This window comes from Lissotriton vulgaris, chromosome 4_1, assembly GCF_964263255.1.
Source record: "Lissotriton vulgaris chromosome 4_1, aLisVul1.2, whole genome shotgun sequence".
Classification (NCBI taxonomy): Eukaryota; Metazoa; Chordata; class Amphibia; order Caudata; family Salamandridae; genus Lissotriton; species Lissotriton vulgaris.
The window spans coordinates 1550693761-1550709596 of NC_141691.1; the positions used below are offsets into that span (position 1 = coordinate 1550693761).

The following is a 15836-nucleotide window of genomic DNA, read 5'->3' on the forward strand; positions in this document are numbered from 1 at the left end:
GAAGCATATGGGGTGAAACTGTAGGAAGAGAAACCAAAAGCCTGTTTCCTCTTAGAGACCCTGCTCCCCACTCAAACTAGGAGTCCATTCCTCCCCATGCTCCCAAGTGTCCTGGACCAGGGAAGGGGAGCATTCAAGGGATCGTCAAGCTGCAGATCTGTCACCCAAAGGACAGAGAAGAAGTATAAACATTCCTTTCAAGGACGCACCATACATCCAGGGATCAGTCACGGATGACTCTATCATTGCGGCTTTTTATAAAAAGATAAGAGGGACCCCCAATGGAACCAAGGGAAAAGAGGTACTATACCAGTCAAAAACAAGAAATTCCCTGGATTTGAGATATGTAAGATAAATTTGTATAGACAATAACACACCTGAGATCCACTCCTCATGTGAGGTGGACCTAATACATACTAGAAAGATACAATAAATGAAAATCTACCTTAAAAACACGACTGACTTTTATTGAGTCGCCAACTTGGCAAGTTACTTTAAAAAAGATTGAGGTTTTATCTACATCAATCTTATACATACATAACAAATTATACTTTGTGATTTGGTTAAAACATATCAATACACATGATTATACATTGAAGAAAAAAAATCATAAAATGTACATATATTCAAAAAATAGTAAACATCAATTTATACCCCAATTATGACCTGCATAATCCCAGACAAAAAGACAACATGTAATAAAAGACCTCAACTTTGTCTATTGTATTAGCACATTGATATTGGAAGCCGGTGGTCAATACATAAACTTGATATTTGTACCCTCCTTTTGGCTATTAATTCAATTGTGCCTCTTCTGCATCGATGCGTTTCGGCGGGTTCTCTAAAATTAATACCGCCTTTTTCAATACCAACAGTGGTACATGGTTGTCTCTCACAAGCAGAAGAGGCACAATTGAATTAATAGCCAAAAGGAGGGTGCAAATATCAAGTTTATGTATTAACCACCGGCTACCAATATCAATGTGCTAATACAATAGACAAAGTTGAGGTCTATCATTGCGGCAACAGCCAGAAAAAGGGCCAACTTTCCAACAAACTCAAGCCCATCTCCAGACAAGGAAAGTAAGAGGGATAGACCTCAATGGAAGAAAAATAGTGAGAATGCAGCAATCCACTGGCGCATTGCCAACTCGAATGCCCTACTCAACAGGCATACATACCAGCATTGGTAGGAGGTTGGACAGCTACTCAAACACCTCTCTGAAGAATACCAACAGAGAGCAGCTCATCTGGTGGAGGAAGGCAAGAACATGGCAAACTCATGCCTCAAATCAGCCCTGGATGTGGCAGACACATCCAGCAGATTCATGATAATTGGGGTAACAGAAAGAAGGCATGCCTGGCTGAGGATCTCATGTTTCAAGCCGGAAGTCCAGAAGAATAATCTAAAAACACCATTCAATAGAGAAACACTGTTCGGAGCGCCAGTAGATGAAAAAACTGACACAGCTGAAGAAGGAAAATGAAACTGCAAGGACCATGGGGGCGTTGCTGTTCAGAGGTATGAGAAGGGGCACCCTGATATGGAGACCAAACGGAAGAGGGGGAAACCAGCCTGGAACGTCACATCAGACTTTCCAGCAGAACTACCAGGGCAACAATCAAGCGCAGCAGGGACAGCAACAGCAAACCTAGCAAAAACCAACCTAGGGGCCAGTCTTTTTGCTGGAGGGTGAATGGACGAGGACAAACAAGAAGAGGGGGCCAGCAAATCACCTCAAAGTGACTTTGCCCCACCAAACGTGCCCACCCACCCAACAACTCTAAGGGAGGGGCACAACAAATAACCAAAAAGGTTTTACTCAAATCGGGGATCAACAAACATGTAACACCAGTAGGAGGCAGGCTAAACACTTCTTCCAAGAGTGGAAGAAAATAACAACAGACAAATGGATATTGGACATCATACAGTTCGGATACTGTATAGAAGTGGAAAAGAAACCTCCAAACAGGAAACCAAAAAGCAAGGCGCGCTCAGCAAAAGAACTTGCGCTCCTTCTACAGAAAACACAAGAACTCCTCCACAAGGAGGCGATAGAAACAGTACAGTTCAAAGAAAGAAACAAGGGAGTGTACTCAAACTACTTCCTTGTACCAAAGGTGGACGAAACGTTAAGACCCATCCTGGACCTACGGTTCCTAAACCAATACATAAAGACTAAAAAATTCAAGATGACATCCCTACAGGAGGTTATTCCTCAGATAAGGGGCGCAGACTTTATGTCCACCATGCACCTCAAAGATGCCTACCTAAACATTCCCATAAACAGACAGCACAAACATCTACTAAGATTTGCCATCAACAAAGCGCACCACCAGTTCACAGCCCTATCCTTCGGTCTAAAGTCCGCACCAAGGGTCTTTACCAAATGCCTTGCAGCGGTAGCAGTGCACCTACGGAGGGAAGGGATCCATGTATACCCTTACCTCGACGACTGGCTAATAAAGGCAAGTTCATACAAACAATGCCAACTACAGGCACAGCGGGTCACACAGACTGACAGGACTGGGATTCTCAATACACTGGGGGAAATCCTTGATGGAACCAGAACAGGTGAAGATCTTCCTGGGCGCACAGATCAACACCATCCAGAGCAAAGTGTTCCCCAGCGACAAGAGAACACTCACCTTGATGAAGGAGACACGTCAATACCAGAAGGGGCAAGCTCTGACAGGGAGAACAGCGAGCAAGATCATGGGGATGATTATGTCATGCATACACCTAATCCCCAATATACGACTCCACATGAGGCCATTCCAGGAATGGCTCTAACAACAATGGTCACAAGCTACATGGAGTTAGGAAGATCTAGTGGTTGTAACGCATGCAGTGCAAGAGGAGATAGCGTGGTGGAACAAGGAGAACATAACAAGGGGAAAGCCTTTAACATCACCAAACCCAACAGTGACCATCACCACATGAACCAGCTCAAGGTGAGGGGTCTGTGGACTCCAACAGATGCGATCAGGCACATCAACTACCTGGAACTAAAGACCGTGTTCCTTGCCCTAAAAGCCTTCAAGAAACAACTGTACAAGCAGAGTGTTGTTGAGGAATACAATCAGTTGCACTATCTAACCTAGCATAGGAGATACGAAGATGGGCCATCCCACTAGAAATAGACCTCCTGGCAATACACCTACCAGGAAAGGACAACGTGGAGGCAGACCGGCTCAGCAGGCAGACATCAGCATCCCACGAGTGGGAGCTAAATGCACAGGAAACGCAAAAGCTATTCAAGAAGTGGAGGACACCGAAAATAGACCTATTTGCAACACACAGAATGCAAAATGCCAATACTCTGCATCCAGGCAACCAGGGGTACAATCCCAGGGGAATGCCATAAGGATAAGCTGGTCAAAAACGTTTGCCTATGCTTTCCCCCCAATACCACTAATACACAGGATACTTAGCAAATGAAGAACTAGCAACATGACACTGATTCTGTTGGCACCACAGTGGGCCAGGCAGTCCTGGTTCTCACCAATAGTGGAAATGGCGCAGGGACCACCACACAAGTTTGCAAAAAGAAGACTTGCTCTCCATGCAAAACGGGGAGGTAATTCAGCCAGAGAGCCTCTGACTGGCTGCCTGGCTTCTAAAGATGTAGAGTTTGCACACCTAAAACTCCCAGAGAGCACACTGCTCTACCTCGCTGAGAGTACACCTAGCAGCGATAGTAGCCTTCACAAGAGGGGAGACGGGAAAGAGCTTTTTACATCCGAAGTAGTAAAGAGATTCCTAGAAAGGGCTAAAAGGATAGCCGCCCTCCCCAAAAAAATGTGCTGCCGCCGGCATGGAACCTTAATATAGTTCTAACAGAGCTTATGAAAGCGCCCTTCGAACCCATCCACAAGGCCTCACTATACAGATGCTCACAATGTAGACGACCGTTCTGGTTGCAATCGCCTCGCTACGCAGGGTAAGCGAGCTACAAGCGCTGACGCTACAGTAACCCTACATTCAAATACACAATGACAGGGTGGTAATAAAGAACCGACCCACACTTTATGCCAAAGGTGGTGTCAGGGTTTCACATGAACCAAACAATACAGATACCAAGTTTCTTTCAGAAACCATCCACAAGCACGGAGAGAGCACTGCACACTCTGGACGCTAGAAGGGCAGTAATGCATTACATGGAAAGAACTAAAGAGCACAGGAAAACAAAGCAGCTCTTTGTATCCTTCGCAAGCAGTTTCCTTTGAAGACCAGTAACAAAAGGCACCATTGCATGATGAATCGCGCAAACTATACAATTCTGCCACAGGCAGACAGGTCAAGAAATACTAGGACGGACACAAGCCCACTCTACCAGGAAAAAGGGAGGAGCAATAGCATTCCTGGCAAACAGATCCATCCAAGACATCTGCCTGGCGGCAACATGGGCTTCAGTGCACACGTTCACTAAGCACTTCTGCGTGTATATACAAATGAACAAGGAAGCACAAGTAGGACAAAAAGTGCTTTAACATATATACAACCAACCAACGCTTCTCTTCCACCCAGCCTCCAGAAACATAACAAACCGCTACAAAGTCTATGCACAGCATAGTGAATCTAGAAAGATTTGTGCTACAAAACGAATAGTTTCTTACCTGTCGGTGTAGTTTTGCAGCTTGAAGACTTGTAGATATCATAAATCTTGCACATAATGACTGTTGAGCTGAAATTAAGACTATAGTATTCAGAGGTGTGCAGGATAGTGAACATAAAGTTGTTAGAGAGGAACTTATTTGTCTATAGCCTTTCCTTAAAATTATGCATAATAAAAGGATACCAGTGAATAATCAAAACATGCCCTCATGATAATTAAGACGTGAAAAAGTTCATCCATAATAAAATTCCTATTTTAAAAATCCTACCAAAAAAATTATGAAAAGTATTTTTTTACAACAGAATAAATACAAACAAATCCTCTAAAAGATCGCTATGAAAGTGCATTATTGTAATCCATGTATAAATAGGCTGAAACTTTAGGAAGTTGTAAAACTCATCACTGTTGTTTAAACCATTTGGCATCTTTGAATCTAATGTGATTATCATACGTGACTCTAACCTTCTGAGTAGCTTCTCTCTATTACCTCTGCGACGTAATGGTGGTATAGAACCTATTACGAAGTAAGTGAGGCATTCTAAGTTGTTGTGGTGCACACTCTTAAAATGTCTGGCCACAGGGTACATTTGATCAGAATTTATTATTGCCCTCAGATGATGTAAAATCCTGACATGCACCTGTAATTTTGTGCTGCCCACATACTGTAGGCCACAGGTGCATGTCAGTACATATACCGCAAAATCTGTGCGGCAACTGTAGTTGTCCTTGAGGTCATAGGGTTCCGCACTAAAAGGAGTGCTGTATTCTGTAGTATTTATGCCAAATGTACACGCTCTACATGTTCTGCATTTAAAGAAACCGTACTTTGGTTTCAGCCAAGCTGTACTTATGGTTATTTCAGGGCTGTTCTTAACTAGGGTCGTTCTCATAGATGGTGCCCTCCTGAATGTCAAATTTGGTTTACTGGCAAGTTTCTCTGCCATGGTAGAATCTGTTAAGCCAATTGGCCAATTTTTGTTTATCATTATTCTGATTGTGTTCTCTTGTCTACTGTACGTGGTAAGTCTAATAGCTGTGTCTTCTTTTGTATTGTGTGTCTGGATTTCTGATACATCGGGTCTATACACTGTCATTTTATCTATCGCTCAGATTATGATTTTTTTACTGTAACCCCGCTGTTTGAATCTTGTTTTAGTTTCTTCTTGGCATTTAGTCAACTCTTCTTCTGTACTACAAATACATCTGTCTCTAAAGCTCCCCATATGGTATACTTTGTATGAGGTGTCTTGGATGAAAACTCTTAGCATGCAATTTGGAATTTCCTGCTGTTGTTTTGCGACGTAGTGTAGTTTCTGATTTATGATTTGCTACAAACACTGTTACATCAAGGAAAGCCACCTTTTCAGTGTTGACATTCGCAGTAAACTCAAGATTAAAATCATTCTCGTTGATAGTTTTCACAAACTGCGCATCACTCTCAATGGCCCCCTGCCAAATTAAAAAAAATTCTATAAAACGCATCCATTGTAATGAGTACATTTAAATGTTAAAAGGACCCGCCCCAATGGGCATGTGATTAACGCATTGCCTTCTGGTCCTGATAGTCCCTTTGTTACCCACAATGCGTCAATCACATGCCCATTGGGGCTGGTCCTTTTAACATTCAAATGGTTCCTCAAGTGGCTGCCAGGACTTTTGTGACTGGGCCAGTGAGCAAGGGCAATGCTGCCCGAAACAAGTTTGGCACGCTTTCACGGCAGCTTGTAATAAAGGTGATAGCTCCACAGTGTGTGGCGTTCTCAATAAGGGCAACCTTGTGTTTTTAGATGTGTGTGTATATATATATATATATATATATATATATATATATATATATATATATATATATATATAATATTCACTGAAAAAACCATAGGTTTTAGCCCATATATAGTTAGGGATTAGCATTTACAAAACCTTAATTTACTCGCACAAAATCATAGAAATTCGCATATATAGTTAGATGCAATAACTATATATCGCGCACCTGCAACCCACTGCTGATGATGTCACATATTACATCATTCATGACATGGTCAGTGACATCACTGATGACATCACTGATGACATCTCAAATGACATCACTGATTACATCTCAAATGACAACATCCAGTGACTGTATGTTTCTATAAAGTTAAAATATGTCTTACATATTGAAGAATGAGTGGATGTATAAGTGTTTGGATGAAGGATTTAGTAGGTGCATGACTGACTGTATGAGAGAATGATTAAATGTGTCTCACTGAGTGCATGGGTTAGTGACTTAACTGTCTTAGTTTGTGCATCATTATTACTGTAGTTCTGTAAACTGCTGCATGTGTTGATCAGTAGCTATATGAGTAACTATATGGGTTATTGATTGGTTGCCCAAATATTTGTATGGGAGACTGAGTGTGTGTGGGGGGGTGGCTGAGAGGTGTGTGACTCTGTGCATAGATGTGTGAGCAGTTGATTCAGTAGATGCATGGGTTCAAAAGTGCATGTGAAAACAGCTGTATGGGCGGTTGACTGTGTGCATGAGCGTATTGGTGAGTGAATGGATATCTCAGTGCTACATGTCAAAGTAACTACATATGTAAAACACAGTACATGTAAGAGTTGACGTATATAAATAACTGTGCATAAGAGCCAGTGAATGTGTGAGTGGCTGTATGGATCATTGTGAACTTGTATCAGGGATTGTATAAGAGAGTAAATATGTGTTAGTATATGTTTGATTAAGTAAGGTGTGTATAACTGTATAGTTGAGGAAATGGAGGTGTGATTGATTATTTGCATGACTGACTAGGTGTGTGAGTAACTCCATGGATGAGTGACAGTCTGTGAGAGTCTGTTTACACTGATTGTATCTAAGGTTATATTAGAGTCTGAAGAGGTTGATCGTATTATCACATGAATGATATCATCAGTGATGTGATCAGTAATGACAAATGAGATGTTATCAGTGATTTTACAAGTGATGTCATTTGAAATATCATCAGTGATGTCATCAGTGATGTCACTGACCATGTCATGAATGATGTCATTTGAGATGTCATCAGTGATGTCATCAGTGATGTCACTGACCATGTCATGAATGATGTAATATGTGACATCATCAGCAGTGGGTTGCGGGTGCGCGATATATAGTTATTGCATCTAACTATATATGCGAATTTCTATGGTTTTGTGCGAGTAAATTAAGGTTTTGTAAATGCTAATCCCTAACTATACATGGGCTAAAACCTATGGTTTTTTCAGTGAATTTCAATGGTTTTTTAATAGCAAATATCAAAAGTTGTCAAATGTCAAGTACGTGATAGGTAAAAACTTTATGCACGCTGATGTGCTTTGAACGCTGCCCCCCCCCCCCTCGTTTCTCTTAGTAGTACTCTCTCTTTGCAGATAGTGAAGGGTAGTTAACGCAGGCCTTTACCCCCGTTGTAATCCGTTGTGCCTGCTTGTCTCTCCATTTGATTGATTGTTATCCAAGCATTTACTGTTTTACAATTGATTCTCTTTGGTTCATTCTCTATTTACAAACAAGCACAAAGTCGCAATACTCTGTTTAGTCTTTGCAGATAGTGAAAAATCGTGTAAAAAAATAAAAGTAATCGAGCAAAATCAGTAGGCCACTAATGGGATCTCTTTTTGACCTCGCTAAAATAGAAACATTAGGAACAACCCTTCATGAGAAATACGAAAATAGTGAGATGAACTGAGCTCCACACCATGATGGCTGCAAGACAGCTCGGCTCCACCACCCACCCCGCCCAAAATAAAGATAAACTCTATGCAAATATTATAAATATATACGACACACCAGCAAAGTAACAGGGTAAAACATTTTATTAAATAACTATTTACATAACTATTTTATACTTTTTGTTGCCTGATCCGGCTAGCTCAATCGATCGAGCATGAAACTCATAAACTCTGATGCTATGCAGACAAAAACTGGTTTTCAGTTTGTACATTCATCAAGATTTTTCCATCCAAGGCTGGTTGAGAGTTGGTAGAACGATAGCTTCAGATTTTCAACATACGGTGTGGTGGCGCGGACTGGGAGGGGGCGCTTGGCTCCTGCCCCCTCCCCAAGTCGTGTTGCCCTGGTGTGGCCTAAGATCGCCCCCGACATAGGCGGCCGGCTCCCGGGGTCCGGCGGAACTTTTTGCCTTTTGATGACTCTTCCATTCTGGACCTTGTCCCACAATCCGTTTGACCTGAAAACACGCTGTAGTGGGGCGCCCCTTTACCGTTTCAGTTGCCATTCCGCCCGCTTTTGCTACACTGTGCCTCTTCCACCATTCAGCTGTTTACCGCCCGCTCTTGCGACTACAGCGTCTCGCTCACCATGTAGTTGAGTTGCTCCCGCTCTTGCGATGCAGCGATAGGCGGCTGCCGCAAGACTCTCAAAATGGCGGCTGGCTCTTCAGATTTGGGCGTGATCCACTAAAATGGCCCTGGGACACCTTGGAACTCGGAAGCTTGTCTGCTAGGGCTTGGGCCCCATTCTCGAAAGCGTCCCCTGAGCCTTGAAGATTCTTCTAAAGTCTTGGGGGCCCCCTACTCCCGCAGGCTTCTGGTGGGGAGCGTCTGCCATGAATGCTCGTGGAATGGCCACGACTGAGCTATGAGATGGTGGTGCTCTCATGCTGACGCCAGCTTCAGTCTGAAACATCCAGAAACACTGTAGACTACCAATTCGATCAGTTCCGGTAGCGCCTCAACGTGACCCAGTAGGGAAGAACTTGCCCTCCCCGACTGATGGTTCTTGTTGCCTGTCCCTTCTGTTGTCATTTAACAGAACTTTTTAGACTACTGAAAGGGGTTGTGTTCCGACCGCTGGTTGGTGGAGACATTTTGACTATATTCTGGACCTACGTTGTCGCGTAATGCGTTATGACACGCCGCGTTAGCGCACCCGGAAGTGCTCCGTTGCGGGAAGCGCAGCTTCCCGGAAGCGATCCGGGGCGCGGCGCGTAACGTAAGCATAACCGGTCATGTGACTTGTTTATAAAACTTTTCATTGGTTCAAATTAATTTTGTTATTCTAATGATGAAAGGCTTGGTCATATGACCTAAAAATTACGCTTTTTATTGCTTTCGAACATTATTTTTTCTTAAACATATATGTTATAATGTTCCAGGCTAATGTACTTTCCCGGAAAATTTACAACTGTCCTGCAAGTAAAATATATTCCTTTTTATAGCAAAAGGGCGTTTCTTCGTCCCATGACGGAGCCGTTGAGCAAAAGATGCTCGGTCTGCTGTCTTAGTCGCCGATAGGCCTGAATATCAGATTCTTATCGATCACTTTATGTTGCAGGAGTAAAAAACACAACAGCCCTTGACCATTTATCTTAACTGCGTTCCTGCGTATTATACCTTTTATCCGTCATATAATTGGACTGCTTTATTTCACTTGCCTTTTACTGATTCGAAAACAGTGACTAAAATTAAAAACTTTACCAATGTAAATACTACTACCATGTTTTGTTTTAAAAACCTTTATTGTGAAAATGTCAGTATACAAATACGGGCCTATAACCACGTGGGCCGGCCACGGAGCAAACTGGAATCGTATATGATGAGGAAACATTTACACTGTAGAGGAACGTAACGAGCGGGCCATTAGGTTGCAAGAACTAAGGTGTCTAACAGTTGCGGAATCGGTGGACGTACATTTTGTAATTAAAATACGACAGGGCCACTTACAATAAAATTTTCTAGATATACATTTGCGGTCAAGTACCATGGGTGAAGTTAATTCGAACTTACAATAGTACAGTAATCAATAACACATCAGAGCTTAATATCAATAAGGATGTCGAAATATTCAATCAATTCTCGTCCCCGCCCGCCATGTGCTTCAAAACTGCATACGTATCTCGTGATATCAAGGTTGTTCAACCAGTACACAACAAGGAGTTACGAGTCCCATTTATACCGGCGCCATTTTGGGCGAGGCCGGACAGGTCCAGGATATAGTCAAAATGTCTCCACCAACCAGCGGTCGGACCAGAACCCCTTTCGGCAGTCAAAAAAGGTTCAGTTAAATGACAACAGAAGAGATAGGCAACAAGAACCAACAGTCAAAAGAGGGGAGGGCAAGATCTAAAGCCATTGTTCTACAAACTCTCAACCAGCCTTGGATGGAAAAATCCTGAAGAATGTACAAACTGAAAACCATTTTTTGTCTGTATAGCATCACCAGCAACGCTTGAGTCAGCTTTGTGTGAAGCCGCCATTTTGATTCAATCAATAGCGTCCCCCTGCCCACATTCAGGGACCTGGTCGTGTCTTCAGGTCAAACGGATTGTTGGACAAGATGCAGAAAGGAAAAGGAAAAAAGTTCCGCCGGACCTCGGGAGCCGGCCGCCTATGTCATGGGCGATCTTTGGCCACACCAGGGCAATAGTGAAGCTGCAGCAGGTGCAAATAAGCTTCAGACAGTGTTACAAGCACTGCTCAGAACTCTCAACTATGGCACCCAACATCCAGGACTTGCCATCCGGATCTTGGCTCTCAACTATGGCACCCAACATCCAGGACTTGCCATCCGGATCTTAGCGCCTTGTGCTGGTTCCAACCTATTCACACATCGGTCCGCTACTGACACCACCTCATAAGCCAACGGGGCACCCCACGCCGACTTTCGGCGCAGCATTGTAGGATGGCCACACCAGTGCGGCAACTTGCTGGACACCACCTCGGTGCCATCCAGATCTCGGCGCGTTGTGCTGCCTTCGGCCTACTGTAGCCGCAAGTGCGGACGCAACTCAGCTGGATAGCGAGTGAAACACCAAGGGGCGCCCCATTGTAGCCGAGGAGCCTCCATCTTGGGGGCGACGCACAGCATCACATTGCTTTCTCAAACAGCCCCCACTGACTGACGCGACCTCACAGGCCAACGGGGCGCCCCACGCCGACTTTCGGCGCAGCATTGTAGGATGGCCACACGAGTGCGGCAACTTGCTGAACACCACCTCGGTGCCATCCGGATCTTGGCGCGTTGTGCTGCCTTCGACCTATTCGCACATCGGTCCGCTACTGACGCCGCCTCACGTGCCCAACGGATTTTCTACGCTTTTTATACCAGCGCGTAACGTAAGCATAACAGGTCATGTGACTTGTTTATAAAACTTTTAATTGGTTCATTTTACTTTTGGTTTCCTAATGATAGAAGGCTTGATCATATGACCTAAAAATAACACTTTTCATTTGATTAAAACATTTTTTTTTCCCAAACGATGAAAGCCCCACCTTGTTTCTGGATGTTTCAGACTGAAGCTGGGGTCAGCATGAGAGCACCACCATCTCGTGGCTCCGTCGTGGTCATTCCGCGAGCAATCATGGCAGCCGCTCCCAACCGGAAGACTGCAGGAGTCGGGGGCCCTCAAGACTTTTGTAGAATCTACAAGGCTCAGGGGACATCCGAGTTCCAAGGTGTCCCAGGGCCATTTTAGTGGACCAGGCCCAAATCCGAAGAGCCGTCCGCCATTTTAAGAGTCCAGTAGCAGCCGCCTATCGCTGCACCGCAAGAGTGGGCGCAACTCAACTACATGGTGAGCGAGACGCTGTAGCCGCAAGAGCGGGCGATAACCAGCTGAATGGAGGATGAGGCACAGTGTAGCAAAAGCGGGCGGAATGGCAACTGAAACGGTAAAGGGGCGCCCCAGTACAGCAGACGAGCCTCCACCTGGGGAGGCCCGTTCACGCCGCGCCACCCCACGCGTGTGGTGTGATGGATCTCATCGGGTGGGGGCCTTGATCTACTGTAACTCCTTTGAAGAGGGGTGATTCTCTACAGCTGGGGCCATAAACTACACCTGCAGGACTAGGTGATAGCCTGGGACCGGCCTGGACAATCGGACACAGAGGAAGAGGAGTGTCAGAGGGTGCGGTAGTGAATAGGGTGAAAGGGAGGTGTCGAGCGGGCACAGGGTGTGATTCTCAGAGAACAGCGCAGATGGGAGGAGGTTTCTGGCCCATGCATGAGAGAGAGAGCGGGGGTGACCAGTGCGTGGGGGAGATGCTTGCGAGGGTGGGAAGCCATGCTGAGGGTCAGCGGCGTGCAGAGAGTGGGTCTGGTCAAGGCATCTAAAATGGCTGCCGTGCTCAACAAAAGTGTGGCATTGCAAAAAAGGCAAGATGGCGCAGACAATGTTTATCAATAAGGATTAATTTATAACAATTATTTTTAACAAAATATTTAATCTCAGTGACAAAATGGCGGTCAACAGTTCCTGATTTCCATCGAATCAAACGTTAACAGACGTCACGCAGCAACAAAAAAAACGCTCACGAACAGCGCAGATGGGAGGAGGTTTCTGGCCTATGCATGAGAGGGAGAGCGGGGGTGACCAGTGCGCGGGGGAGATGCTTGCGAGGGTGGGGAGCCATGCTGAGGATCGGCGGCGTGCCGAGAGTAGGTCTGGTCAAGGCATCTAAAATGGCTGCCTGTTGAATAACATTGGAATACATTGGAAAGAACATTGGGTAAGAACACTATAAGATGGAATGTGGAATGAACACAGTTAAAGTGATATGACAAGTAATTCACAACATAACACTGCCGTGCTCAACAAAAGTGTGGCATTGCAAAAAAGGCAAGATGGCGCAGACAATGTTTATCAATAAGGAATAATTTATAACAATTATTTAAAACAAAATATTTACTTGCAGTGACAAAATGGCGGTCAACAGTTCCTGATTTCCATCGAATCGAACGTTAACAGACGTCACGCAGCTAAAAAAAAAAACGCTCACGCACAGCCGCTGGAAGACATGTATCAACATATATGAGCCTCCTCAGCCACCCTCAGAAAACATAAGGGGTCAGGATACGTCTCCCGTACCCCCTTATACCTAGTAATTTAATTAAATCGAAACACAAAATGGCGAATTCACGTTTCGCTACCAGTTTGCGACCCGGTTCGCGCACCGAGAAGCGCTTCTACCGCGAAAAATCAAATTTTTATTATTTGCCCCACGGAACCCTTTAATAACCCCAAAATCATTCCTAGGGGGTCAAGAAGGATCTACCTTGCCCCCTTTCATTAAATTCCCCCTTCGTTTTTCTCCTCCTCTTGTCTCTCGATCCTCCCGAGAGACAAGATGGCGGCCGCACCGGACTGTTTAGAATGTTGACAGACACCGGAGAGCCAATCGGCTTCGCTACGCAAAGCTCCGTTACGCGAAAAGTACGCGATCTGGTGCGCTATCTGGGACGCTGTCACAGATATATCTGTTTTTTTAAACGTTAATTTCTCAAAATCCACTGGAGCACATACCCAGCAAAGGCACATCGGGCTAACAGTCCCTATAATTTTGCCAAGTTTCGTGTAAATCCATTCAGCCGTTCGAGCTAAAAGTGAGGCCAAAGGCCCTATGGAAAAATGAATGGGAAAAACGCGTTTTGGGACCCCCCTTTTTTCTCGGCCCCCCCTTTACGGAACCCCCCCAAATTTTCAGGGGCTGCTCAGACAAAATGTGCCATTTTCCTGAAAATTTCAGCCGATTCCGTCCACAAACGCCAAAGTTATTAGACATAGAATTTTCAAAAGTTCCATAGAGAAAAAATCCTAACTATATATACCTACTGGCGACCGCCAGTAGGTAATATATATATGTGTTTTGAAAAATGTGCATGTTTGTTAGGGTTACCTAGTTGCTGCCTGAGTTAAGGCACAAAATCTACAGCTACCCACTTTGCAAAAACAAAAAATGGGTCTGCTCTGAGGGGAAAATATGATGTATTCATGCTGTGTTTTGGGCCATTTCCTGACGCGAGTATTACTTTGATATCCCATCTTATATAGACTCCAAATAAGTTTATTTCGCCCAATGTAAAACTTTCCTTAGTTGTAGCAAAATTGTCCTTTCTGCAGTCATGCAGGATTTTTAGCCTTTTTGCTGGCTGTAGAACTCTGTGCACTTTACACATAACAAATGATAAAGTGCCTGTGCCCCCCCTTTCACCATGGTGATACTGCCATACCACTAATTGGCATATTTAACTTACCTACAATTCCCTAGTATATGGTAAAACATGTAGCCGGGCCTGAGAGATAAATGTCACTAATGGACTGTAGCAACCATTGTGCCACCCACTACACTGACAATGCAAATATGACTGCAGTTTTAAACTGTGAATTTGACCTGTCAAAATAACCCCTTTTGACAAGTTCAAAACCTTGCTTGTAAACATGTTTAAATCACCCGTTTGAAGGGCGTATTACCCATAAGGCATGGCGCATGGTATTTAAAAGCAGAACATGGAGGAATTGAGTGTAAAACATATCCTTACAGTGAAACAGCCCCAAAAGCTATTTTCACCATAGCAAGGCTGGCTGCTCCGCTGGAAATCTCTGGGTTACAGTATTACATTTACTAAAGTCAATTCCAGGATAGGAAACCGCTAGAAAAACAAATAAACAACTTTTTCATAGTTATGAGCCCTTTAACTGCTGTGCCCCTCCCTTGCACTCTCCCCTCTTTTTGGCTATTTGGAGTACTTCTTGCTTGGGCCTCCAAAACAATTTGTCCATGCCAAATTTCCATCCTTGTTTTAGAATATCCAGGGGATTCTAAAGGTTCCAAGGTGTTGTGGATTCTCCTGGAGGGGATCGAGAAAATAGTTAAAATATAGCTACATTTTGAGTTTTTCGAAAAAATAGGAAAAAGGACTTTGGATAAAGTGTCTTTTTTTCATAAAAATGGCGGCAACAAATGGTTTGTTGTGCTAAAGTCCCCATCCTCCCAGCTTTCAGGGACATGTAGAGCTGAATTAAAAAAAAAAGTTAACCACAGTTGTGGCATTTTTCAAAGAGGTGGGCCGTTTTCCTTTTTTTTTTTTGTTCTTTTAACCTTCTTTCAGCTTGTAGTGGAAACCAGTGTGAAACCCATGGGTGATCCAAGAAAGCTATATATATATTTCTGAAAAGTAGACCGAATTCAGAATTCAGCAAGAGGTCATATTTGTACGTCCCACAAGGTTTTCCCCAAAGAGACAACTGCTGAATTTTTTTTAAGTTGAAAATGAGTAGAAAAAAACTGTAATTTGTGACCATGTTTTCATCTGTAACTTTGTCACAACAGCAGATTTACAAAAGCAATATACCATTACGTTTGTCAGACCGTTTTGGTTGTGGGGATATAGGGTTTGTAAGTTCTCCTAGAACCCTAGGTACACAGAGCCAACAACTGAGCTGCATCGTTCAATGGTTTTTCATT

General features: G+C 43.9%; 1 protein-coding gene across 2 annotated transcripts in view; it reads left to right on the forward strand.

The window, feature by feature from the left end:
- CHD7 (chromodomain helicase DNA binding protein 7) overlaps positions 1–15836 on the forward strand; it is a 794978-nt gene that overhangs the window by 604192 nt on the left and 174950 nt on the right. The window lies entirely within an intron of this gene.